This window comes from Cyprinodon tularosa, unplaced genomic scaffold, assembly GCF_016077235.1.
Source record: "Cyprinodon tularosa strain WSP-4 unplaced genomic scaffold, ASM1607723v1 ctg221, whole genome shotgun sequence".
Classification (NCBI taxonomy): Eukaryota; Metazoa; Chordata; class Actinopteri; order Cyprinodontiformes; family Cyprinodontidae; genus Cyprinodon; species Cyprinodon tularosa.
This window is the reverse complement of record NW_024038824.1, coordinates 456,899-484,699: the sequence shown is the minus strand read 5'-3', so window position 1 is coordinate 484,699 and position 27,801 is coordinate 456,899. Positions and strand designations below refer to the sequence as shown.

General features: G+C 38.2%; 1 protein-coding gene across 1 annotated transcript in view; it reads right to left on the bottom strand.

Moving 5' to 3' along the window:
- The window catches only part of basp1 (brain abundant, membrane attached signal protein 1), a 62,207-nt gene that overhangs the window by 17,155 nt on the left and 17,251 nt on the right, over positions 1-27,801 (bottom strand). The window lies entirely within an intron of this gene.

Sequence of the window (27,801 nt, the reverse complement as noted above, 5' to 3'; positions counted from 1 at the left end):
TTGATGTCCATTTTAACTCCAGGATAGAGATCATTAGGCCCTATCCCGTGTGTTCACTAAGATGGGCGCAAATCATAATGAGGCTTCAAATTTTTAAATGTCAGCCTGTTGGGTGCTGGTTTTAGATAACAACTCGTCTTAGTTAGATTTGAACTAAAGCAAAACTATTGTAAAGCAAACAACAAGCAACATTAAACATGGAAACCAGCTTTAAAAGAAATAGAAACATATTAAAACTTGAACAATGTCACTTAATTCCTGTACTTTGGCTTGTTGGATGTCATCCAGGCCTCACTTTCCAGTGAAAATATTGTGTCTTCTCACTGCTAACATTCTTGTACGTCTTTTTTCGTTCCATCCTGATTTACTGTAAAATGCTGAGGGTGTTTAGTTGTATTCTGACACATCCAGGTCATCCCTTCAGGCTCTGTTGAGGGATGAAACAGGTGCTGCTAAAGCTTCAGTACATATGGAAAAATACCCACCAAACTCACCGGATTACAGATATCTGCCAATCAACCCATTTTATCCCAGACACAAATATTAGCGCTACCTAATAAAACATCATTCTTTTACCGTGCTGATGAAAATTCAAACCCTAATGGTAAATACTGAAGCTTAATGTTAATTTGACTAAAAGTATTGAATGTTAGGACTAACACACACACTAAAGCTGTCCACTGAGGCCACTCACAGAGCCAGTCGATCCCATCAGCCCCACGGTTAATGTGACTGATTGGATTTGTCAGATGCGTTGGCCGTTTCAGCCCGCTCGCTGTTTTCTCAGACAGATAAGAGACTCAGGGCGGCCGAGGACGAAGGGAGGAAAAAAACCCCAAGGCCTGTTTGATATTTCCATAGTCTCCAACCTGCCGTCGCTGCTGAAAACAGCAGCCAGGAACAGACAGTTATGTCTGGAGAACAAGCCTCGGAGAATCTTTGTCTGATTTAGATTTTTGTGGCTTTTGAATTAATTCCAACAAATGTACTTCCTGTTTGGAATTCATTAGAAAATAATGAATTAATTCTCTGGTGTTAGCCTCGGTCAGATCTATCCCCGTGGGGACGCGGCTATGTCTGTTTCCCACTGAGGAAGGACTGTGTGAGGGGGCATGGACTCAGTCAACTTAGGCTGTCACAACCTGTTAGTGAGCCTCGATGCCATGATGCAGCAGAAGACAAGACCTCGTTTTCAAAGCTTGAGCCCTTTAGTTTGAGGTTCCTGAATCTTTCTAGTTTAAAATATAACAATCAAAAATATTCATACGACAGGCAGATTAGAGCGATTTTTGAACCAATATATTAATCTGACTGTATTTAATAGTAATTTTTTAAGTGGCTGAGCCACAGTCACAGCTTTAAAGGTATAGAAGACAATCATTTATTTCCGGGTGCATCATCTAAATAAGTGCTCCTCCTAATTGTCAATCATTCTGGTGACGTAAGGCCGTCCTACATGCTTAAACACGTAATATGTAGCCAACATTTGGAAGAACAATATTTTTCAAGATGACTTGGATAATAGTGCGTTGTGACAAACACCAGATACAGCACTAGGACTCGATCAACAGCTGATACTGCATCATGATGTCACAAACCGGTAGGTGACAGTAGGGTTCTTTGACAAACATGGATATCTATAGTGAAACTCATTCAAATGAAATTACTCTTAATTAAAAACACTTATCATTTATCCAACAGTATGTAATAATCATATATTTAAAGTACTTTCAGAAGTTGGAATTCTGAATATGACCAGACTTTTGCTTTAAATCTAATAATCTAATGAGGGAGCAAAGATTAGGGTAATGGATAAGAGATCCTCCAAACTTAAAGGCTTAGAGTTTATATCATAAGACAAAATACTATTAAAAAAATTGTCAACGGGAACATTACAACGATGCTCTGCTCTAATACGAAGGGTTCAATAGCTATAATACAAACACAATCTCCATTGGTTTTTGATGAGGGTGTTAATAATTCTCAAAGCTAAGAAATTTTAGCAAGTCTTTCTTTTATTAATTTTTGTTCATTTGTAGATTTCCATCTTTTAGTTTTATATAAACTGTTTATACTTTTTACATGTAGCGCTTTACACTGTGTACATATTGAAACTAAAGTCAGTTGCCTTGTTGATGCACAGAAACTTGGCTTGTGACTGTGACTAACTGAAGATTCGTTATTGAATGTTAACAGAGTTGTTTTGGCTTGTCAGATCAGAAGCTACTAGCGTGTTGTGTTGATGTCCGTATGTTGCGCTCAATGGTGTCACATTATGTATCCCGATCAGAGCTGAAGCAATCTTAACATGGGTCCATTGCCAATACTTTTGACCCGGTTAGTAATACGTCAGTAAGCTGTCCCCACCGCCACTAAAAGCAGATTGTTCCCGGATTTAAACACATTTTTAGGCCATTGAGAGAGGGGTATAAGTGTGCTCTCTTTCATGCTCTAACAAGACAACTGGCTTGTCTGCCTGGCTGTGTCTTTCCCGGACATGGCCTCCTGTGGAGCTGGTTGAAAGTTGCCTTTTGTATCTCTGCTTCTTTTTCTGTCTGTCTCTGTCTCCTTGAACCCCAGTCGGCCTCAGCAGATGCATACCCACACTGGTACTGCTGGAGGTGTGTTCCTGTTAAAAGGGAGTTTTCCTCTCCACTGTTGCTACAAGCATGCTTGGTGTAAAGGATTGCTTTTAAGTCTTTGAGTCAATGCAATCTGCCGTTTTTTCTTGAATGGAAAACTTTGAACCAATCTGACTGTATTATCTGGTTGAATTGTCTCTGAGGTGCCATGAGATGATATGTGTTGAGAATTGGCGCTGTATGAATGGAATTGAACTAAATATAACTATTTCATAAAATGTAAAAAGATTAAGATCAATGATTCTGTTTGTAATAGGGATACACTTTGAATTCCATTATGTATTTTTAGAGATATTTTCTAATTTCCTAACAAACAAAAATCTTGGCTGAATGAAAAGAATGTAAACCTGCCAGAGTTTGCAATCTGCCGAGTCCTTAGACAAATATCTTTAATCATACAAATAAGGATAATAAGGCTAGTGACTGCAATATTTTATAAATAGGATCAGTTGGAACATAGGGTAGAAGTACATGACTTGGAATCTGTTTGAATCACCTTAAGTAACTTTTTTTAAATTACTAACTGCCCTTAGAAGACATGTCTAGATTTTCACCACAGTACCTGTATGTAAATAAAGTGAATTGAAATGCTTGGCAGTTCTGTTTGCTTTTTCTATTAAATTCCTGCTGTAAAACAAAGTTCCTATTTTTCAATCTTTCTGTGTTGAAGGTTAAAGTAACAAAAGAAAATAACTTTCACACAAAGTGATTTTAATTGTAAATAAAGATTTGTAGAAATGTTTTGGTTGGAAAATTTCTTAAATATTGCATTGTTAAAAAGATACAGTTGAACTGTAATAGATAATTATATTTTATTGATAAAGTATAAATACATGCAAAGATTAAGTGATTATTAATAGGTTTTGCTTTTCCATTTTTAAATTCATGAATTTAGATAGAAGAATCCAGTTTCAACACACTAAAGTTAAACAGGATGTAAGTGCAGAAGCGGGAATTACAACCAAAACACTGAATCTTTATGCTTTCTGAGTCAGAAGCAGGTTTGAAACTGATTAACCAAATAGCAGACGAAGAATGCTTGATTAAAGATTCACCCAAACAACAGTAGATTGTTCATTGTTTGTACAGTGTACAATCTTTTCAAACATGAAAGCAAATTTGAAGGTTACTGGAGAAACAAAAAGAAAAAAAAAATTAAGCTGAATAAAAAGGACATTTAATTGTGGTCAAAAGATTACCGTCTGCAGGTTTTAAGTAGAGTCAGTCCTGCTGATGTTTTTGGTAAACATCGTTTATTATTATCTTTATTACGCCTATTCATGTTCATCGAATGAATACAGTCACCATCATGAGTTCAAATCAGCTTCCTACACCGAATTATGCAACGAAAAGATAAAAACTGACATTAGCATTAACTTTGTGTCTAAATATGTAACCTTTGCATCGGCAAGCTGCATGAGCAAAGAAGTCCCAGTAACCACATCTAAACCAGCTTGCACTTCATCTTACATAAACATATATTAATAGGAGGGTTTAATACACCTGTTTTTAATAGGATAAACAGTAATGAGCCTTTAATGTGAAAAATGTATTCTTTCCTATTGTGTCGGTTAAAGTAAAACATGTGACTATAATTAAGCTGCTTAATATTGCTGATGTTAATCACGATTAAACCACATTTTTCTAATTTTCTACATTTTTCTAACTCCCTAGGTGAGTTTTAATCAGCTTTTTCTGATGCACAGGTGGAGTTAAAGAAGGAAAACAGATTAACAAATCATCTTGATATTGCATATTAATAAAGAACATGTTTAGTTTAACCTCCTTAAAGTTTTTTCTATGGCAAAAATATTTATTCACTAGTTTTTCATCATTTATCCAAGCCTCAGTCACACAGACATCCAATGAGGTGGCAACACTTTCCAGGCTCCCCAGATGGATCCATAGAGCATTAGTGTGAAAGAAAAAGCTTCAAAGGATTGAAACCAGGAGGAATCTTACTCAGATGCTCGAACCACCGCAGATCATTTATTTTGAGGCTTCAAGCTCCAAATGCCCCTTGGATCATTGGCTTTCTTTATCTCTGAAGCTAACCAGTTTCCATAAAAAAGCTATTTTCAGGTACTTATATTGAACTGTGTATTCTCTTCCGAATAAACTCAATGAGAAGGACAGAGAAATGGATCAGCGAATCAAGAGGTCTGCCTGTCGACTCGTTTAATTTCTATTACAGAACTGAGCAAAGGTAGGTGAAGTTCTGGTTAACTGTAAAACACGCAAACTCAATCCAGCCCAGAGCAAAGACTTGGAACAGCATATAGACTTTACTGCTAAAGCTACTTGCACTAATTCAAACCAGAAACCTGAAAGTGTTCAGTGACAGTTTTGAGTTTAACTAGCAAACAACCAAAGAAACTGCTTAAACTTTGCCATAGATCCTAAAAGAATATTTTAATGTTATCAGATCTCTAATTATGATGAATTGTCCAGAACAATTAAGATGTACAGTGACAAGCTCTGATATCCCTCAGTAAAACAGCAGGCATACCTACACCTCTAAATGTTCATTATGAGACAAATGCAAAATCCCTAAATTAAGCAAAAAAAAATCATTTGAAAAACATTTGAATTTGATCTTCCAACCCTATTATCTTTCTGTTTTTTTTTGTCTATGTACATGTGCAACTGCACAATTCCCAGGATAAACATTAGCACGCCGCAACAACAGCTCATTAACACCAACTGTATCCACAAGTGTCCACTCTGTTCATGTAGTCTAATTTAATTTCCATTAATAATGAGCTGCTGCTTGGCAGCCATCCGCCTCCAGGGTGTCCCTAGAGAAGACCTGAGTGCAAAAGAAATTCAAAATGAGTAAATATTAGGGCTGAAGTTTTAAAGTCATGGTTTGACACAGGCTTGGTTTCTTTCTATAAAGAAAACAAAGAGGCCAACATAAGTAACTAACTGGAGGACGGACGGAGAAGCAATAAAACCACTTGAAAATGATAAGTATTGTTTTCTCTGCAGGAATTTCTTAAAAAATTGGCAGACATTGAGGAATGAAAAAATGAAAATCCATTTGAGCTGTTTTGATAATTAAAATAGTCCAGTGTACAAGATGTATTTGAATGCACCATAGAGGATAAGGATTTCCCTTCTAGGTCATGGGACCGTCCATGTAAACACCAGTGTCTTTGTACAGTACAACTCTCCCCTAACACCAGACAGCATTTAGAATTTGGTTTTTAGGCTAAATCTGGTCAGTCAATCATATTCTTGATTTAATCCAATAATACTTGTTGAAAATTGGGCTGTGGTTGGTCTTCTGATTTTTGTCCAGCTTTAGTACAATGATAGATATATTTCCGATTATCTGAAAAGTACAGTTTTTCCCCTTTCACTTTTCAACTAAATGTAGACGTTGTTTGGGCGTAAAGCATGTCCTCTTTTAATGTCTTTTCAACCATTTTTTGCTTGGTGGGCCTATATGCTGTTCATAAATGTGTTTCAGACCAGTTAAACACTGCAGGTAGCTGGCGTTAGAGTTTAGCTGTTTTTTGAATGAATGATATGTGGGAGTCCCCCACTTTTTTTCTTGGTGTCAATTTTTAGGGTTGTGCTACCTGCTGGTTCATTACAAACTGACAGGACTGTGCCTGATATTCAATATTAATACGCATACCATCCAACCAAGAATGAATAGGAAGAAATTAAGTATTTAAAACAATCAGAATTTATACTGTGGCCTGGAACCTTCATCCATCCTTAATATTATCCAGTTTTAAATTAAACAATTCCTGCTGTTCTTGTTCCTCTTGAACAAGAGATGCTTTTAGAGCCTTAGTCCTGCTGTACAGAGTTCGCTTTGTCGTACAGCTGTGTGAAGTTTTATGGAATTAGAGGGAGCAATAATCTTTATAAAAAGAATAAGTTTATCTAGTGAAATATCGAACTAAAGACACGAGTCAGAAATAAAATGTTCAGTTTGATTATTATATTGTTGCCTAATCACCTCCACCAAGGTGACTGGATGATTGGTTTTCCTCCTACAGCAGTGAGTGACCAGACTGCTTATCAGCCTAATGAGTGCGTTTCGATACATGTTTGAAAGTCATATTCTACATCTCACCAAAAGGTCAAAGAGGTTTGAAAAAAAAACCACACATATGCTGTATCACACTGTCCTTGAGGGAATTTTCCATCAACTTGTATTACCAACACATATCCAACCCTAAACCTAACCTCAACTCAATTCACACCTTAGTCCTAAACTTTACCCCCACCCCAGTCATTGGTCCCAACAAGTACCTATATTCCCCAAAATGTAGCATATTCCTGGGAAATCTTCCAATCAAGAAAACAAAAACATGGCCGCACACAAACGGACAGCGTGTCTAAGATAAACTCTAGAACATAGCTCCGTTCTCTCTGACGCACACGTACCGATCTGTCAGCCTGAAGGGTGTCGTAGTGAAAACATGACAAGACCTCGTCATGCAGAAAGTAAACCATCAAAACAGTCTTGTTTCAGACGAAAGAGCATGAATAAAACTTAAACTTCCCCAGTGAGGGACAAATAAACTCTAATACAAGAACATTACACTGATACAAACCAGAGTATTCCTGGCTTGGTTTATACTGTAGTATACATGGGGATTAGGAAGATTCTAAGGGTCCCTGACTGTGAGGGGCCCCAAAAGAAGAATAAAAGATATGTCCCACTATATATTTCAGACATAAAAACAAAAATCCAGCAGTAAAATATATTATCTTTGTGTTCTCCCCGAATTTTCAGCAGTAAACAGTGAAACAAAGAATTGATATATTGACCAACCCATCCTTCCCCTGTGAAACTGGAAGAAATGGTTTAGTCCTCAGGTCCTGCCTTGGTGCATCAGCTAACCCCATCTGTCCGCAGCAGTTTGCTGGTCTCAGGGCTTTAGTGCAACACACACACATCAATGAATAAAACAAATGAACATGAAAATATATTGATAAGGAGCAGTGTGGAAAAACCGTCCGTGGCTGAAGAATACAGTACCCCAAATAAAAAAATCACAGACCGATTTTACTTAGTTAATCCTCTGCAAGGTTGGAGCGAAATCACATCACTGATTATGCTGGCCAGCCAGGTACAGCTCTATGTATTAAGTCAGAAACAGGGCTAAAAATTTACATTTACAGACCAGGCAACAGGCAAACACCATACTGTAGTCCTCAGAGGGTTAAGAGCAGTTGAGTGCTCATAAATGCTTAGCAGGATATTCACATTAAATAACTGTCTTTATCCCTCCTCCATGATGTATACAGATCTCTCCCTGTCTCTTTAACCCCCCTCCCTGTCCCAGTGAAGAAGGTGAGCCACAGACAGACCAGTTAGCGTCATTGCAGAGTCTGTTGAATTTTCTTACTTTTTACCACTTCAAAAACTTAAATGTAAACCCTATATTTATATATATATACACTATATTGCCAAAAGTATTTGCTCACCCATCCAAATTATTGGAATCAGGTGTTCCAATCACTTCCATGGCCACAGGTGTATAAATTCAAGCACCTAGGCATGCAGACTGTTTTTACAAACATTTGTGAAAGAATGGGTCGCTCTCAGGAGCTCAGTGAATTCCAGCGTGGAACTGTGATAGGATGCCACCTGTGCAACAAATCCAGTCGTGAAATTTCCTCGCTCCTAAATATTCCACAGTCAACTGTCAGCTGTATTATAAGAAAATGGAAGTGTTTGGGAACGACAGCAACTCAGCCACGAAGTGGTAGGCCACGTAAACTGACGGAGCGGGGTCAGCGGATGCTGACGCGCATAGTGCGAAGAGGTCGCCAACTTTCTGCAGAGTCAATCACTACAGACCTCCAAACTTCATGTGGCCTTCAGATTAGCTCAAGAACAGTGCGCAGAGAGCTTCATGGAATGGGTTTCCATGGTCGAGCAGCTGCATCCAAGCCATACATCACCAAGTGCAATGCAAAGCGTCGGATGCGGTGGTGTAAAGCACGCCGCCACGGGACTCTAGAGCAGTGGAGACGCGTTCTCTGGAGCGACGAATCGCGCTTCTCCATCTGGCAATCTGATGGACGGGTCTGGGTTTGGCGGTTGCCAGGAGAACGGTACTTGTCTGACTGCATTGTGCCAAGTGTAAAGTTTGGTGGAGGGGGGATTATGGTGTGAGGTTGTTTTTCAGGAGCTGGGCTTGGCCCCTTAGTTCCAGTGAAAGGAACTCTGAATGCTTCAGCATACCAAGACATTTTGGACAATTCCATGCTCCCAACTTTGTGGGAACAGTTTGGAGCTGGCCCCTTCCTCTTCCAACATGACTGTGCACCAGTGCACAAAGCAAGGTCCATAAAGACATGGATGACAGAGTCTGGTGTGGATGAACTTGACTGGCCTGCACAGAGTCCTGACCTCAACCCGATAGAACACCTTTGGGATGAATTAGAGCGGAGACTGAGAGCCAGGCCTTCTCGTCCAACATCAGTGTGCGACCTCACAAATGCGCTTCTGGAAGAATGGTCAAAAATTCCCATAAACACACTCCTAAACCTTGTGGACAGCCTTCCCAGAAGAGTTGAAGCTGTTCTAGCTGCAAAGGGTGGACCGACGTCATATTGAACCCTATGGATTAGGAACGGGATGTCACTTAAGCTCATATGTGAGTCAAGGCAGGTGAGCAAATACTTTTGGCAATATAGTGTATATATATATAGTGCCCCTGGGAGTATAATCCAATTAAAGTCAAATTTTGAATAAAGAAAAAAGAATAAAATCATAATGATTTCTTAGGGTATTTTTACTGTCAAACCATTGATTTACTGTCTTGGTTTGTAATGTTCTCTCTTAAGCAACAATATACTGATTGTAAGCAGCAGTACCACTAATGCTTACTGACACCCTGATGAAGTTAAATTAATTGTTTATCTCAGACTGATAGAGAAAATATAGCATAAAAAAACATGTTCCTATTTTCAATCTGTCGATATTTGCTTTACAAAGATTGTAAGTAGGTAGACTGGTCCAGACTTTTTTTTTTTTTTTTTTTTTTTTTTTTATCTTTGTGGAATCAACTGATGATGAACCGTTTTCCTTTTTTCTTTGGCCACCAAATTCACCTAAAATACCCTGGTGTGTGTGCCCTCCAGCATGGATCTCTGGGCTTTTAGAAGAGGAACGGGCCCACAGCATGACAGCTCCTCTACCATGGTTAATGACTAGTGCTTTTCCATGTGTTGACCCTTCATTTCCAGATGCAATTGGAGGGTCTGTTACAGAAAAGTTCAGTCGGACCAAAGCACACAGTTCTAGTTAATACCAGCAGCAGAATCAGCATTTATATTAATGGTTGACACAAAAAAGTCTTTTTTTCCTGGCAGGCCTCCTAAGAAACTAGTTGGTATGTAGATATCATCTAATAGTTGTAATGAAAACATGTGACCCAAAGGGAGCACTCTTTGCTGCAGTTCCCCAGCAGTGAGCTCTAGAGGGGTTTTACCTCCCATTTCATCGTCCTCACTGAGCATAATGTCCATATAAATATTGGTTGTCATCCAGCTTAGCGGTCGGTCTTTATAGATGGTTCATTTAGCTTTCTTTTATTGTAATGATTGTGTTTTTGTGTGTCTTGCTTTGTTTGAGTACAATGGGTTTGTTTTTATCTAAATAGAATAAACCAGAGAATTAAAGGTCACAGATGACAAAACAGGGGCCTACATCATATGAAACGGGTATAAATATTTCATTTGGTGCTACTGGCTGTATGGAAATGAAAAGAAAACTGAAGCAGGAAAACAAAAACCTGAAAAAATCCTGATCTGAAACACTGTGTGTCAACTTCCCACGTGCAGCAGGAAGAGGAATATACTAGGTCCTCAGGCGGTTCTGATTCATCACATATTTATGAGAAAATGTGCAATGTAGAATATGTTCAGCTTGATACTACAGGGAAGGAGTTTTTGCCAAAGACACAAATAACTGTGGTTTAACAGTGGAGTTGGTTCGCGTCCAAATCACTTCCCGGGTCAAACTTTCAATGTTAGCTGTAAGGAGCAGCAGCCAGAGGTGGGAATAAAGTATCCCAGAACAATATTGCACCAGTGCACTTCACAGATCACATGTTATCTGCAACAATGAGTGCAGTGATGAGAATAGTTTAGGAAGTGATTTACTCTGAGGATGATAACCAACATCGCTCCAATCTCTGTCTCCTGAGCCGCTGACTGCTGACTGCACCGCTTTCAATCTGAGTCACTGCCCTGACAGGGATTGTTTTTATGGGAAATCAGCATTTAATAGGAAGATGATTCATTGTTAACATAAAACCTAATGTGGCCACAGATCTTCAGACCAGTGACGAACATCAATTTCAACACAGAGTCTGGTCATGGCACTCATTTAGCCCTCAGCATATTATACTTTTTAACAATTTAATTAAAATGATTTAGGGGTAATTATTAAAAGTAACTAAGGGAATTAGTTGCACAAATAAATTTTGTGAATCTTGTGAAAATTTCGGCCCGGGTAATGTGCAAAACTAAGGTTCCTTACAAGTGTTTCTTCCCCCTAAAGTGCTCTGCATTTTAAATGACTGAATTTATTTTAAAGACCGTTAGAAAGATTTCTAAAAAAAATAATTATTTACGTTCCTTCTGGTCTGCATTCATGTTTTGAGTTTATTTTATTTAGATGTAAATGTTTTTTTTTTATTAATATGTTTAAATAGTTTTTATACTAAGCTTTCTTTTCCCTGTTTTTTTTTCCTCCATTTTTTTCACAAATTGAAATAAACTTTTACACTTTTCAAATAATTGATAATGTCTTTTCAACGTTTTTTTTTTATATTTTTCCAATGTCTTTAATTTGAACACTTAATTTGATGTTTGAGCTCATTTTATCTTTTAGTTTAATTCACCTAAGTTAGATTAAATGAATGGCTATTCATATGTTATCAGGACATATAAGAAACATGAATATTTTAGAGAACAGAGAATACAAAAAAAAAAGTAAAAAATGAAAATAAAGAACAGAGAATAGTTGCTCAGAATGGGCTGATATGCTGTTTTTCCGTGGTTTGTTTTGGTTTTCATGAAAATTTTGTGATAAATAAATGCTTTCTTTAAACATTAAACTGACTCCAGGAGTAAAACCGAAGGACTGAAATGATTGCACCCCTAAAGGAAATACTTTCTCTACATTAGGCTCACAGACTTGAACTTTTGATCTCCTGTTAAACGCTTCGCTCAGGCACCCCTCAGCTGTCAGCCTGTTAAGTGGTGCGAAGCCATTTTCATGATCTGTTTACATTGACCTCATTCCATTTTTGACTCTGTTGATCTGATTTTGTCCTCCATCTGAGAGCCCAGCCTGTAAATGTCATGTTCCAACCTCCACATGTCCGTCCCACCTTGAGCTTTTAGATTCTGCCCTTCCAGATGACGACAGGACAGACTGCTTTGTCTACTAGCAGAATGTGAAGGTCGAACTTGTGTTGTTGTAGCAATAAAATCTTGCTGAACACTTATTTTGACCATGGCAGAAAAGGCTACCTTGAAGAAAGAAAACTAAGTTCTCCCTTTTAAAAATAAGTGCAAATAAGTTTCCTCCGCTTCCCACAATATAACACACCTGTCTTCCTCTTGGTGCAATAAGCCAGAAATTGGGAAAAATATAGTTCTTTTAAAATATCTCTTGGGTTGTAAAAGTAAAAAAAAAAATTTAGAAATCCAACTGAAAAGAAAAAATGTTTTCTCAGAGCAAAAGCTGAAAGTATGTTAGATTTCATGAAGCTTTTTGGTGGTTAAAACTCGTACTGCTGCTAATCAGCCTATAGATGAGACAGAGACTCCAACACACTTCATTTTGGGCCTTTTCTGTAATTTTCAGAGCATTTTTCTCAATTCCTCAACACCTCATGAAAGCTCTCAATAGGACTATGCATTATTTACCTGTAGATGCACAGGTAAATAAGCTGTCAAGTTAACATCTGTTTAAGACATGAAATTCAGACCATGGGCTACAAGGTAGAGCAATTACAGCACTGTAACTTTGCAGCAAGATTCTAATCGCAGGGTGAAGTCTTCCCAGTCCATGCATAGGGTCGCTCTGGGCTCCCCAGTTTTTCATCAAAGCCATAAAAACATGACTGTCAGGTCATGTTATCTAAAGTTTCTCATACACAGTCGTTGTTTGCATGACTTTCTGGGACATTTCATTGACATACATTCAAATCATATGGCCTAACCCAGACCCTAACCCTAAACATTACCAACATACCTAACCCTAAACCTAACACTAACCCTACCCCCCACTCAAGGAAGAAAACTTTACCATTTGGACCCCTTTGAACCTGTAGGTCCCCACAATGGGGGATATTTGACAATACACTGCCCCCTCTGGTAGCTCAAATAAACACACACACACACACTCTGCAACACTGTATGATCTGTTGGTTAAGGTGGAAGGATGGATGGATGGATGGATGGATGGATGGATGGATGGATGGATGGATGGATGGATGGATGGATGGATGGATGGATGGAATCTCCAGGGAGATTTAGGAAAGTATATATATATATATATATATATATATATATATATATATATATATATATATATATATATATATATATATATATATATATATATATATATATACTAAAACAATTGCAATAACACAGCTCTTCCTCCAAGCGCAGGTTGCTGTGGGGTGAAATGTCTTTCCAGCATGATTTGCATATAAATTGATTATGTCTTTCAGCTGTAAACCATCTAGTTCTGTATATCTATAACCAAAAGAAGGCTAGTATAACTGCAGTTCCATGTCTAAAAACAAAAGCCAGCGTAGAGGAACTGGCGGTTTGTTAATATCAACCAAAGATTATTATATTATAGGATCAAACCTGGCCCAGGGCATTTCTATGTGGAAATGCATTTTCACCTTCTACAAAGATTGTCTCCTACTATTTCTGCTTCCTCAAACAGTCCACAAACATGCATGTTGGTTTAATGGATAACTCCTGGCCGTTATATATGTGTGTATGGACTGAGCTACCAGAACAGGCTGTCTGATTGTCAAGCGGGTTTAGATTAGAGACAGATAGATTAATAACCCCCCCCCCCCCCCCCCCCCCCCCCCCCCACTCGACATCAAAAACCTGCTGCTCATCTGTAGAATTTCTTTCAGACTTTGAAAAATAATGTCTGGACCTGATTATCTAAACACTTTTAGTATTGAAGTAAGATTTTTGTGAACTAACATCTGCACCTCTACCAACAATTGCTAACACCACTGGTAAAAATGTGTAAAAAGTAGTGTTGCGACGATGCCATTTTTTGGCCCCGATACCCGATACCTGGCTGTGCAGTATCGGCCGATACCGATACCATAATAATGTAAAATAATTGCCATCATGGCTTTGTCAAGCTGCTGCCTACCTTTGTGAAGCAGGAAAAAATCTAATACAAAGTGAATCCAGTAGAACTTTTTATTGCCTACCAGGAGTGGGTGACAATAGTTGAATAAACTTATGGCTCTCAAAATGGTATCGGTGCCTTATTTGTTGGTACTCGCCGATACCACCATTTTAGGGCAGTATCGGGGCCCCGTCCGATACTGGTATCGGTATCGGTGCAACACTGGTAAAAAGCCTTCTGAGTCTGGTTAGCTATGTACCAAAAGACAGTCCAGATGGGTCCGATGTAAAGTATGTGGGAAAGAAAATGTCTTATGCTAAGTATGGTAGAGGATCTGTGATGCTGTTGGAATCTTTCATCATCCTTGGATCTTCCAGCAGAAAAAAGATCTATACGGAACATGTTCAAGAAATGTAACATGTAGCTGAAGAAATGAAGGCATAAGAGGGGACCCAGAGCTCTGGAAAAACTCTGGAGTCCGTGCAAACATAGAGAAACGCTTTAATCACATTAAATATTAATATTATCAAATAAACAAAACAAAACCGACAATGTATAACTTGACACTATGCCTTTGGTCACAGCTTGTTTTAAAAGGACAAGGATGATTCTTACAGAGAAAAATGACAACCAAACAAATTGTTACATCATGACAGCAACTTTTGTGAAAAATAAAAAAGACTTCATAATATAGGACAGAATATCACTGTTCTTTAGATATAAATCTGGTTTGGGAAAATTATGTTGCTATCATTTTTACCGTTTTGGTCTTTTTTTAATTCTACAAAAACAAAAAATAAACAGCAGCTGATTCAGAGCAGGGCTGCATAAAGTTGGCCCTGGACGGCAGGTGTTTGAGGTTTCCCTGCTTCAGCAGAGCTGATTGTGATGATTGCAGTTCAGTAAAAGCCTGTTAATCAGCTATCAGTGAAAATCATCTGTGATGGAGCAGAGAAACCTCTAGAACCTGCAGGACAGCGGCACTTGAGGACCGACTTTGTTCAAGCCAGATTTAGATCCATCAATGCTTCATCTTTATCTAACTTTCTGGTTAATGATCTCCATCAATCACCCTGAACAGGAGCTTAAAGGTCTGTAGAGTTTCCGCAAGCCCTTTCCTGTGTGGGCTGGCATGAACTTGGTCAAATTTGGAATTATTGTTTAGTCATGAAAGAAAACATCCTGTGAAAATAGCCTCCCAGCCACTGGTGGATTCTATGGGTTTGACTTTGAGGAAAAATGGAAGAGAATAGTTTCAGTTCGAGGTCTCTTGCTTTATAAAGGAGGGGAACATGAAAAACAGAGTAATCATCTGCCTTGTTAGAAACATTCAACTTATGTGGATGTTTTTACTCCATAAATAGCAGCCAAAGCCTGCAAGGACTCACATCCTCTGGGAAATTATGCATCTCTGGGAATAGAAAAGTGGAGCGTGTCTGCATTAAAACAGGACATCTTTTCCTGGAAAAAACAATAATCTGCTCTAGTTATTCCAAATGAGATAGCTCCACAAGGAGCAAACAAAACCTCAGTGATGGGAACCGTGGTGTTTCTTTCCTGGAGTAGTGTAGGAGTAAAATGATTGTTTAGGCTGACTCTGCCTGACTTTATAACAGATTTCACTTCCTCTTCATGGGGAAATGAGTTGGCAGCCCAGAGATTCAGTCCGTTATCATGCACAATAACAGTGAACAAACTGTAGCCCACATTAGACTGATGGAGCTGGCTCAGGATGTCTGCTTGTTGCAGAGGTGGCCGGTTCTGATCTGTGAAGATTACCGGTTTGATCTTTGCTGGTTGCAACTGGTTTGGGGTCATTACTGGGGACCCTAACTTAGCGGAAAGTGTGTAGTTGTTTGTTTCCAACCATCCAGCTCATTGATAAAATTATTTGCAATCCATAGTGATTTGAGCCTATCAAAGATGTCATTACTTCTATATTGAGGAAAAAAGAAGCTAAACTCTTGTTTGCTTGTGGTCAGAAACAAGGTCTCTAATAACCTTAGGAGTTTATGCCTGACAAGGAACTTTTATTCTGCATACAGAGCAGATATTTAAGGATTTCATTTTTGAAGAGATTAATAAGATCGTTTAAAACAAAATGAAGTCATTACTTCTGTGAATACACATGGGCAAAATTGTTGTTCCCCTTGTTGAAGGAAAGAAAGGGGGCATGCCAAATAGTGGCGAGCCCACCTATTAGCATCACAGTTGTCTACAATCATGCAATTAGTCAATGGGACTATATATACAGTGGGCACTGGTTGGAAATGGACGGTTTCCTGCATGATTCCTGTGTGATTCCCACGTGAATCACGATGTATTTCCTGAGGCCAGTTTTTTTATTTCAAAAAGAACTGCAATGTACCCGGACAACCACCAGGTGGCGCTTGGGACCTCTGCCGTGCTGAGGGTGACGTTTGTGGGCCTGCAGTCAACTGAAAAGCAGGTTTATTGGGGATCTTGGTGTGATACTGTGCCATTTTATTTTGTTTTTGATTAAAATAAAGTTAATGAATTAATTTAACATAGTGACTGCATAATCTTATTTTATGAAAATGGTTGCGTAGTTATAGATACACCTCCGATCTTATCTGAGATCTGTTTATTTCTACTTATTTGCATCTCTATTTTTTAATGAAAAATAAAATTAATTAAGTTGGAACCGGGGATACGGACTGAGGCGCAACCAGAGAAAGGCGACAGAGACAGTGCTGCGGCTGGTGATGTTGAAATTAAAATCATATCCAAAGTTGATTCCTCATTAAGATAAGCCAAAGTTATTCAACAGGGTATGTAAGAAAATATATTTTCTTTAGTGTTGTAAAATATAAGTGCCGTAGCGTCATTGCATTATTTATCAAGTAACTTTCCAGTAGTGACGTTATTTTTTTTATCAAGTAGCAACGTAGCGTCCACAAACGCTACAACATCCAGGGCAAAACTAAGTAATGAAACCAGGTTTTCTATTTTTGAAACAACCATTGGAGTTATTCGTTGGACATTCACGCATGAGCCTCCCATGTATAAAAAGAGGAGCTGAGCAGCTCCTTTAGTCAGAGACTTACAGTAGACAGCCTGTCTGTAAGAAGGAGCGCTACCGCAGGTCATTTGTTCCTGCTGCCACCAGACTCTATAATAATGCACTATATCAACAATAACTCCTGTAAAAACCACTGTGCAGCTACATTATAGTTTTGTATTTATTGACTGTGAACAATATGCTGTGCAATATGTTGAATGTGCAATATTTCTCCTCCTGTATATAAGCCATCCAGATTGCACATATCTTTATTTCTTTTTTTTTTATTTCCTATTTTTGTTTTGTTTTTCATTGTGTGCGATACATGTACACATGCACCTTAATCCTATTTATCTTGATATACTGTATATACCTGGATATACGGTATATATATTGCTTATTCTTAAAGCACCTTTTTCCTCCATGTTTGCACCTTCAGTAACTTCTATGCCAATATGTGACGAGTGAATTTCTCCGCTGTGAGATCAATAAAGCTCATCTAATCACATCTAATCCAATCTAAATAAATAAATAAATATATACATGTTCAATAAATAAATAAGCATTCAATTAATTACCCCCAATAAATGGTGAAATGATATGTTCTCATAATGAATCATTTTTTTTTAAAAATGCTGTTATGTTCCTTTTTTGTAAAATTGCTTTTAAAATGCTTAACTATTTTTATTCTTTTATTTTCTTTCAAAAAATCACTAGATTTTAAAAACTCATAGTTTTTGAAAGGTATTATATATATATATATATATATATATATATATATATATATATATATATATATATATATATATATATATATATATATATATATATATATATATATATATATATATATATATATATATATATATAAACTAAAACGCTCGGATCTTTCTGTCATTTTGTGTGCGTGTGAAGCATCTGCAATGTTTTCGTTAAATATTCAAATAAATGAGATGGACTTTAAACTAGCAGACACGTTTGAATTTTTGCCATTTAAATTCTTTATTTAATTTTAAAAACGAAAGAAATAGAAATGGGTTTTTTTGTCATGATCTTGGCGCTGATGGTTTGTTTTTTTCCTCTGCTCCTTGCTCCCTGTCTCCCTGGTTCTGCGGTTCTAAGCTGTGTGTTTGCCTCCCATCAGCGCCAGGTTATTTGTGTGTTTTGGTGAGACGTTTCCTAGCTTTCTTTAGTCTGTCTGCTTCCCTGATTATGACCAGTTTTCTGTCCTGTGGATCAGCGGCGTCTGCTGCTCGCCCTCTAGAAACTCTGGGGGCGTGGCCGCCGCAACTGCTGGTCAAATCTCCCTTCTGGATTCTGCTGAGTTTCTCCGCGAATGAACTGAACTTTGAATCAAGTCAGTGACTTTGCTCCAAGTCGCATTCAGCTCCACATCAGACGAGCAGCCCTGCGCACCTGTTTTGATTAATAAACGCGTTGAACTTTCCCACTGCCTCGTCTGCCGGCGAGGCAGACGGGCAGTGGCGAAATGATGTGGATCAAAGTATTTCCCGGCTAGAATCAGGCATGCAGGAGATCCTTGATTATTAATCAGGCTGCTTCAGCTGCCCCCGCCCATGACAGCTGCCGCGCCGTCGTCTGCTACTGATAGTCCAGCTTCTCTTGAACCGCGTCTGTCCCCTCCTGAAGCGTTTAAAGGGGATCCTGATCAATGCAGAGCCTTCCTGACTCAGTGCGAAATTCATTTTGAATTACAGCCCTCTGCGTTTCCTTCTGATCGAGCCAAGGTGGCCTATGTAATCTCTCTGTTAGCGGGAAAGGCCAAATTGTGGGGAACACCAGAGTGGTTGAATAATCCTGAACTCTGCAGCTCTTATAATAATTTTTCTTTGGAAGTAATCAGAGTTTTTTGCCCAGTATTCTCCTATCCCTGCAGAGATCTGCCCCGCAGCAGAAGAGCAGCCCCGCTCACCTGTTGGTGTTTAATAAAAGTTTTGAACTTTCCCACTGCCTGTCTCGCCTCGAATTCTGGGTCCAATATTCTGACATCATTACATTTTTACAGGTTTGCTTAAAAAGACTTATATAGTAGCCCATAATATAATAGTGAAACATAAAGTCAGGAAAATGTCTCATAGAAAATGTTTTTTATTTGCATTTCAAATCAATATATTACTGATAGCAAATGACATGTATCTCTTGGCACTGGGAATATTACATGCCAGTCGCTGCTCCATTCAAGGCTACGACCTCATCGTTGTCTTGGAAAAACCGATGTGTAGACATTTACTCTCTTGTTCTCTGACAATAGAGTTCAAGCACCGCTATAGTAGTAGCGACATTCCTGCATTAAGTGGTTTGCTTAATTAATTGGTGATGTTTAGAACAGGATGAAATACAAAAGATGAACCCATTATATCCAGATTACGTTCTGGTCATATGTGGTTAAATAGTACATAATTTAAAATGGGAATAAACCGGATTAGCTCACTAACTTGCGCGTTGATCACATAACTATGTTCTTCTCTCCAAAACACACAGCTGCACCGCAGGCTTTGGAAGAAAAATCCAATCCATCACGGCGGGGCGGTGCTGATCCCCGCAATATTAACCCTTTATTTCGTGTTGATGATTAAAGTATTATTTATAACTATATTATTTTACAGTACAGTACAGTAGTTAACATTTATACTGCGCTTTTATTTGTTAAACAAATGCTTGGGCCTGTATAAAGTTTTTATTCCCTGATTTCAATGTTATAAGGAGTATTTCATCGATAACTCTAAAAAAAAAAAAGGTTTCTACTTCACGTATTTCGCCTATCACGGGTTCTTTTTGGAACGTGACCTCCGCGATAAACGAGGGTTCACTGTATTTAAAATGGAAATACTCCGGATTAGCTCACTGACTTTTGGGTGGGTCACAACCATCCCTGACAACAGTTTAGAAACGCTGCTATTCATCGCGGCAGCAAGCAGCATTCTTGCATAATGTGCCCAAAAAGCCTGGGGGGTTGGGCCTTTCATGCTTGTTGTAAGGCATCATAGCGTCCTTTTCCAGATCAAACTGAAAATTTTACCAGCTAGATGATAATAAAAATAACAAAAATAGTATAACAATACGCCTATTATTATCAGAGTAAGATATTGAGGCTGTAGAATGATAATCCCTATGGTCTAATGAAATTCCTTGGAAAGGTGGAGCGCACATCAGCTGATCTAAATAAAAGAAAGATGCCATAAAGTCAAACAGCAAAATAGGCTACTATCCGTAATATATATAAATAAGTTAAAGAAGTAATTGTACAATTTCTGATATCATAGGCCATCAAGTGATAAAAAAAAAAGAAAGACATTTAAGGCAACATTAATAATTTGACCACAGCTGGGACCGAACCCTTAACCTTTGGAATTGCAGAGCATTCACCCTACCCTCTACGCTAAACCTGGGGAACAATAACCTGCTCAGCTCGCAACACCTCATAGCCCTCCCAGTCTGCTCATTCACCTATCTAATCTTGACTCATGGGACGCCGAAATGGACTCAGACTGCCACCTAGTGGCTATAGTAGTCACATGTTTTTCACACAATATGTGAAACACGCGGAGCGTGAGTGAAGTGTCCATTTCCAACCAGCGCCCACTGTAGGGCTAAAGTTAGTCACTGTGCTTTTTGGTGACATGGTGTGTACCACACTCAACATGGACCAGAGGAAGCAAAGAAAACAGTTGTCTCAGGAGATCAGAGAGAATATTGTATAAGACAATTTACAATATGCTTGATGTACACATATTATTCAGAAATTTAAGATCCATTGGGACTGTAGCCAACCTCACTGGACTCAGCTACAGGAGGAAAAATTATGACAAATGAAAGAGACGAGTAATATGAATGGAAACAAAGAGCCCAGAAAAACTTCAAATGCGATTAAAGGTGAACTTCAAGCTCAAGGAAAATCAGTGTCACATAGCACCATTAGTCATTGTTTGAGCGTAAGTGGACATAATGAGAGATGACCAAAGAGGACACCATTTTTGAAAACTATTCATAAAAAAAAGACAAAAATTTCCCACATATTATGTTGACAAGTCGCAAAGTTTCTGGGAGAATGTTCTATGCCAGGCAAGATAAAAATTGAACTTTTTGCAAAGGTAAATCCTTAAGCTTTGTGTTCTGAGACAGAAACATGAAACATATGAGGTAAACATGGAGGAGGCTCTGTTATTTGTGGGGCTTTGCTTCACCTGGCACAGAGTGTCTTGGATCTTAAAATTCTGAATTATTATTATTTTTGTCAGATTTACCCTATTTCTGTGACCATTGTGGGGGGTTTCTTTTTTCTTTTTTTTTCAAGACAAGGAGTACCATAAATTTAGTCCATGTTTCTAATTATAAGATGACCATTGCTGAAATGATATATATAGTGACAAGTTAAAGTTGAGTGCATTGCTACGTTTGGGGTTTAGCTCTGTAACTGAGCTTGGGCTTAGTCCTTATCTAACTATTGTTTGGAACCAAATATATTATAAACATAAGCTTTTACTGAACTACCTCAAAGCAAATTATAACTTATGCAAGTTTTATACACTAACGTTCAAAAGTTTGGGGTCACATTGAAATGTCATTTTTTAAGGAAAAGCACTGTACTTTTCAATGAAGATAACTTTAAACTAGTCTTAAATTTAAAGAAATACACTCTATAAATTCCTTAAAAAATAAGGACATTTCAATGTGACCCCAAACTTTTGAATGGTAATGTATGTAGTATTATGGATAGACTGAGTCAGAAACTACAGTTATGTGTGTAATCAGCATGTAGAGATGTTTTAAAACTCTATAATCTAGGCTAGCAGGAGCTGGCAGATTTGGAATAAAAGGGGCATGAGAGGGATGCCTGGAGGAGCCCCACATATGATTTTAGTGTTCTCAGACTTGTGTATTTTATTTTATTTTTTTAAACAAATAGAAAACCATCTCCATGCTATGTTGCTATGAAGTGTAAAAGTGGATTAGAGTTGCTGATGTCTGGTTTTTTTTGTCATGTTTTAATGTATCAGAAAAACTGTAAAATATTAAGCAACTAGGGGCGTAAATAATAATCGTTTTGTATCGATGCATCGATCCAACAGCCGACGATCCGATGCATCGACACGTCCGCAAGATAATGTTTTTTTGTTTCTTCTGGTCTATTTTTATCCATTTGCTCCTTGGCGTAATTCCCCCTCCCGTGCTGCGGTGGCGCTAAACCTATTTTGCCCTCCTAACTCGCTTCCTGTTTATACTCTTACAGCAGTGTGTTGCAGTGAGCTTGACACAGATATTTTTAAATTATGCTCAATATTGAAGCGTGGTCTGTGCTACACGCTGTGGGTATAGATACGGCCGAGGCGGTGAGGAAGTGGGGACGAGTTTAGTCCGACGACGGAGGGACATGAGGGCCAAAAAGAGCGGAGATCCAGGTGGAAAAAGGGTCCCAGTGTTCTCGCGCACCTCACTCTTCTAGCGGGTCAAACTTCACGAGTTGTTTTCCGCAATTTCGGTCATAAAAACAAAACAAGCCGGCCTCCTGTCTGCGGCACTGTTTGCGGTCAGCTACAATTTGGGAGAGGAGCAGCGGAGCGTCTCTCAAGGGGGCGGGGTGTCTGGAGCCGAGGTATTGAATTGCACTCATTGCACTGATTTTGTGCAGTATTTTTGCAGTATTTTTTGATGCAACTTTTCTACTTCTGGTATTTGCTGTTGTTTCTAAAAAAAAAATGCATAACGATATTACAGCTTTCATTGATTTATTTCAAACTTTAAACTTTGTTTAGCCTGTAAGGTCTAAAAAAAAGCTAAATAAAAAATTAATCGATTAATCGAATCGTGGTGTATTCTTAAGTATCAAAAATAATCGAATCGTTGGGTCAGGAAATCGATACTGAATCGAATCGCCATGATGGGTGTGATTTACATCCCTATAAGCAACCATTGATCTTTGGGTATTACCTATTCCTTAAGGGTTTGGTAAACAGACCTCACTTTACAATTTCAAGTAATCAAATCACCAACCAGGCAATTTCTGAAATCGAATGTTGGAACTTTGCAGTTTTAAAAGTGTTTTTTTCAGAAAACCCTTAGTTTGAACATATGTATTAAAGTTTCCTTCATCAAAAAGTAAATTGTTGTTTCATGTTCTGTATGCATCAATGGGTAGACAATCTCTCTAAAATAAATATGTGACTCAATTGGTCCCTATGCTTGATTAGAGTGACCAGAGTCCTTGTTTTTAAGCTAAACATGTAAAATAGATTTGCCACATTTATTTCATTGGATAAAAATCTTAAGTATGCAGTTTGAAAGTGCCTAAACAGTTGACATTATGGCTAAGATTTTCATTTAAGATCACAAAGAAATGACCAAAGGCAGCAATTTTTCATGTTTGGGAAATTTGACAGGAAATTGCCACAACCAAAAGTTGAGCTATTGAGTCATTATAAAAGAAAAGCTAAGCCTGATGCAGATTGCACAACAGGAAGACACCAGCGTTATCTCTGGTACTTATTCATACTTTATCACTCCATGCAGCAGATGGGTAAACACATTAATGTCATCTCAAAACACAAAAATTGTGTCTTTAAAGGGTAACAATAATTGGCCAGGACAGGCATGTTTTTTTTTTCCGTTTCATTTAAGATATTTTGATGCATTCTTCCAATGAAACTTGAAATAAAATCCGTAACAGTCTGTTTATTTAAGATGATTCAGATGTGCTATGATTATGTTGCTACAAGTAAACAACAAAAAACTTGTTTTATTTAAAACTGAAATAGAAAAATTGAATATGACAATTTCAGTCAGTCTGTATAAATGTTAATAATTCTTATTTTAAAACTAATTAAAAAAAATTATTTCTTGATGAAGCCCAGCTGGGGGCCATGCTGGTTACGGCAAGAAATGCTTTTGCTTCCAGGGGCAGTGATCAAGTCGGCCAGAGACGAACGCAAGGAGACAAAGCTGAAAGGAGCTTATTGGCTGCACATAAACACACACACTGAGTCACAGAGCAGACAGACAAATAGATGTGACACCTTTGGCTGAACACAAACAGCCTCTCAGAGAGACAACATTAGTTCTGGCTGACTGCTCGGCCAGTCGTAGCGACAAAGACTGAGCTGATTCTTTGGCTTTGCTGCTTTTTGTTGCACAAAACAGAATAGAAGATGGTTCTGTGTGCAGATAACGTCCTTTACTCTTTAAAATGATGTCTAAATTGGCAGGGAACAAATTAAACAAAGCTATAAAATAGAGCTTTGGTCCTTCAGCTCGACATGTATTTATAACGTTAAAGGATGCACCGTGTAAAAAGTAATTTGACTTAGGAAATCTTCATTGTTATCAGTCTAAGCTCTGAGGAGGTTTGGGATGCTCCGAGAATTTAGCTTGTAAATACAAATATGAGGAATGACCGACGACAAATTTTGATTTTTCCAGTCAAAGGTTGAAAAGCCCATCTTTTTCTGATCAGTTCAAGCACTTTGTGCAACAACACCAGGTCATGTGAGTGAATGAAAACACTCTTCAATTTGTTGCAGAAAAGCGAAGACTCCTATAAGAGCAAATAACACAGCAAAATACAGTTCAGACCGGACAAGGAGGACGTGGTGATTTCCATGAGCCGCTCTGCATTTCAGATGCTCAGCGTTTACACCCTGGACCGCATCATCATATAGGAAGAGCTTCAGCTACGTTAAGATAAAGCCCCACAGACGAGAAGAAAACTCAGCAAATAGACTGAATGGTTGTTGCTTCTTTACTGTAGGTTTGTGCATTTAAAATGGTAATTTAAAAAAAAATAAAATTAATAAAAGATAATTGTTTGTTCTTATTGTTACAGAAATATTAAGGATTATATTTTTAGGTCACTCAGAGGTCAGCTATCCCCCCATCTACGAATTGAATAAAACTTATCCTATTAGCCTACTTTTTCAGTGCAGGTAAAACTGTCAGTTGGGCTGATATAGTGTAAGACATCATTTACAATGACGTCACCACATTCATACATTCATATCTTCAGGTAACACAGAGTACATGTCAGACTTAATAATACTACTTCAGCGATAGTTTCAAGGTGTTGCTTTATTGTATATCTCGTACCGTGTCATTCGGTTGTGCTGTTCTTTTTTCATCTCGTTACAGATGATGAAGCAGACTGAAAATGTTTTGTCATTGTCTCCTTTCTATCTCCTCTTTCTTTCATCTTTTCTCTTTTTTTTTCCTTTTCTTCTGTTTTTCTGCTCTATTTACATTGCAGTGTCCATATAAACTGTAAAACTCCCTGCATAATTATAATAAAGCAACTTATATGCATGAAACAAGTGGAGCAATATGGCAATTGCCATACTGCTACACTTGTGAAAGTAAAATCTGTTGGGCTCTTTTTGACATCAAGACAATTATTCTTAGTGCCACATTGCCAGACAGGACACTGTTAAAAAAAAAAAAGACGACGTCACCATCCCCTAAATACCTTAGTGCTGCAAATGTGGTTCCTGTGCTGTTACTGAATGGTACTGAATATAACAGTGGGTATGTTTACCTTATTTATTGGCTGGAATGATTGTTTAATATTCAGTAAATCAACAGGCCTCCCAGACCCTGTGCATTTGACCTGCCGTTACCCGTGGCAACCCCATGTAATTTCCTCTCAAGGTCTCCCTGTCGCCATTTAAAAAAAAAGTGCACAGGTGAAACTTAACATCACAGACTGCTGCTAAAGTGTTCTCTATGAAACTCTTTTGAATCGCCTTTGGGAGACCGTCTTTTTTTTTAGAAAAGCCCCCAAAGTTCCTAAAACAGTCCACTTTAGTTCATCCACAGCTGCGTCTGGATGACGGTCGAATTCAGCAGGACTTCCTTGTAAATCTACCCCCTCAGGAAGCACCAATGCTGGGCAGTGTGCAGTGATAGGCCCTGAGCCGGAGGTTACTGAGGATGATGAACAGTCCTTCTAAAACTAAATTAAAACGGCTTTTTTTTTAAGCCGCCTAATACCTCTTGAAAGCATTCCTTATTTCTTCCTTTGTTAACATTATTATCCATAAATTTCATTTGAAGTGAAAAAGCTTCACCTAAAACCAGTCCCTGATTGGCTGCCGTGTCACGGTTTCATTAAAAAGTTGAGCTCCTTCCAACTTCAGCGCTCACAGCTCCTCTCTCTCCATGCGGTGCTGCTGTTTGACAACAATTAGCAGTATCGTAAACACTCAGGCATGGAAGTTATCAGTTATTTGACAGTACAAGTGAGGCATTTAGAAATCAGGTCACATGCGGGTAAGAGACTAGAAAAACTATTCAAAGCAAACAGCTAATTTAGGCTGTGAGATGTGCGAGACCTTTAGGAGATAACAGGAAGGCAAAGCTGCTCTTGTTTCTGCTTTCTGGGTTTTGAGATGTTGGCAGGTATTACGAAATTGTCAAGTGCCCTAGAGTCTCCGTGGAATAAACACAGACACCATTGCTTTATGAAAGCTGATGTAGCATGTTAATCCTAGTATAACCAATAACCAATGACTGCTTGGGACAAAATAGCTACAAAAGAGGAACTGAAGTCTGCTAGAAACGGCATCAGTGGGTTACAGCTAACAAACTCATATTTTTAGTCATCAGTCAACATTAGAGGTAATCAAGAGTCTTTGTTTAAGATAAAATTCCTTTATAATTATTAAAGACACAACAAGATTCTGGTGAGATCACCAAAGATCCCTCGGTTCGGCTGTGATTTGTAGTTTATGCCAGAAGATACAACCAAATTACGAAAATATTCATGTTTTGATTGACTTGATGTTTTATTTTCTAAATAACCAGTTTGGACATATCATTCTGGGAGAGAATGTACAAACCACGAAAAATACTTTCTCATGATTGCATGTGTTTTGAATGATTTACATGGTTGTTTTGAAGTAAATGTTATGCACACCAAGAACATGTCTGAAATGAAATCAACATGTCCTCCTCCACCCATCAGGAATCAGTAATCCTTGCACATGGTATAAGAAATCATTGACATGTCAGCAAGAACTAATAAGTGAAGATCTGCTCTGCCTTTTCCTTTGAGAACAGCAGTGGATGCTGCCAACTACCAAATGTTTTTCACTTTGGCAACGTTCCTCCTGTATTTAAAAAAAAAAAACAAAAAACTATGCAATGTTTCACAGTCTGCTCAGTTTGTCAAAGGAACTCTGAATATGAATCCTCTCATTTAGAGGAGCTGCAGAGTGAAGCCAAAACACCCCAGAGCTTTAATGTCGTCACAAATCCCTTTATTATTTTTATCCTCCAGTTTTAAAAAACAAACAAATGCACAAAAACATCCAAGCCGCCAAGAGAAGGATGCACGCCAGGTCTAAAGGAATAGGTTTTGATTCATGTTTATTGTGATGTAATACACGAGCTCCTCATCCAACTGCTGAGTTAGTAGTTAGGAGCTCCACAGCAATGGGGTTAAGACATGTTGCGACTCAGAGGAGGTATTATTAGCTTTCTTAGCCAATAAGAAAGTTTTGTTTCACATTTGTGCTGATTTGAAATGCAACAGATCTAATTTATGGCAAATTTAATGGTAAATTATAGTGTTCCTTTGGAGCATGGACAGCATTTGGTCAGCTCTTAGTCTGGTCACACCTCAGGTGCTTACATCCTCACAGAACAGAGACCTTTAAAAGAGAAGATTTAAGAGATATTTACTCTATAAATGCAAAAAAAGAGACTTTTTGTGCTTTATTTTTTTACATTAAAGCTGTATTCATGTT